Below are 1,708 nucleotides of genomic sequence, written 5' to 3' on the forward strand. Positions count from 1 at the left end.
GTAAATGCTTACGAGCATAACTTTCAGTATTAACCCTCTTAAAGGGGAACTAAAGTCTAAAATAAATGAACATGAACTTACTGCACCAGAAGCCTAAATAAACAAATGATTTATGCAGCATTGGCCGCAGGGGGTCATCATCTTTGTTAAACATCTTTGCAAGACCACATACATGCTCAGTGTGGGTTGGGCTTAAGGCTAAAGCACAAGTCAAATACTTTCTGCCATAGTAGCTGATAGAGCAAGACTGATTAATAATCAGAATATGCAGACTTCACTGGGCCTGTGGATACAAATCTCTACACATTCGCAGGCTGCTCTACAGATAAACAAACAAAGCTGCTCGAGTTCTGGGAAGTAAGGTGGGGGGGGGGCATCCCCTGCTGTTTGAAAGTATGATTATTTCCCTGCAGAGCAGTTAGGGACAGTCTGAAGTTTCCTATCCTCAGCAGTCAGAGCAAGTTAAATGAAGGAGGAGGAATTTCACTGCTTACAGTCAGGTTTATTATAAAAACAGTACACTTTTTTCAGTTAAATGATACTGGAGATAGATTTTTCATGAAAGTAAAAATGGGATTTCATTTTTTTGCCTTTACATCCCCTTTAAAATTATATTATGGGGCAGATTTATCAAAGGTCGAGTGATAGAGGTTTTTTTTTACCTCGAATCTCTAATGATATGTTATTTAAGAATATTACCAACCCGAAAACTCAAATCAAATTTGAGTCAAGTTTTTTCCGAAAAAAAGAAGGCTATTAACATCTTCAAACAGGTCAACGGACCTCTGCCATTGACTTCTACGTGAATTCTGCAGGTTTTAGGTGGCAACCTATCGAATTCAAGTTATTTCCAGAATTTTTCCCAACTTGAATGTGTGAGTTTTGACCAAAAATTCAACTTAAAAATTTTAATTCAAACCTCTATAAATTTGCCCCTAAGTGTACACTGACTCATCTCTGCAAAGCATTACATACTGTATGTGTCAGCGCTATATAAATAATAGCTAGTAATAATTGTAAATATGTACCTCATTCCCAGTGCTGTTGCACCAGTGTTAAAGGGATACTGTCATGGGAAAAAAATATTTTTTCAAAACGCATCAGTTAATAGTGCTGCTCCAGCAGAATTCTGCACTGAAATCCATTTCTCAAAAGAGCAAACAGATTTTTTTATATTCAATTTTGAAATCTGACATGGGGCTAGACATTTTGTCAATTTCCCAGCTGCCCCTGGTCATGTGACTTGTGCCTGCACTTTAGGAGAGAAATGCTTTCTGGCAGGCTGCTGTTTTTCCTTCTCAATGTAACTGAATGTGTCTCAGTGGGACATGGGTTTTTACTATTGAGTGTTGTTCTTAGATCTACCAGGCAGCTGTTATCTTGGGTTAGGGAGCTGCTATCTGGTTACCTTCCCATTGTTCTTTTGTTTGACTGCTGGGGAAGAAAAGGGAGGGGATGATATCACTCCAACTTGCAGTACAGCAGTAAAGAGTGATTGAAGTTTATCAGAGCACAAGTCACATGACTTGGGGCAGCTGGGAAATTGACAAAATGTCTAGCCCCATGTCAGATTTCAAAATTGAATATAAAAAAATCTGTTTGCTCTTTTGAGAAATTGATTCCAGTGCAGCACTATTAACTGGTTAATTTTGGAAAAAAAAAAATTTCCCATGACTGTATCAATTTAAGGTACAGCAAAACTATCCCA

The sequence above is a fragment of the Xenopus laevis genome, chromosome 5S (assembly GCF_017654675.1).
Source record: "Xenopus laevis strain J_2021 chromosome 5S, Xenopus_laevis_v10.1, whole genome shotgun sequence".
Lineage (NCBI taxonomy): Eukaryota > Metazoa > Chordata > Amphibia > Anura > Pipidae > Xenopus > Xenopus laevis.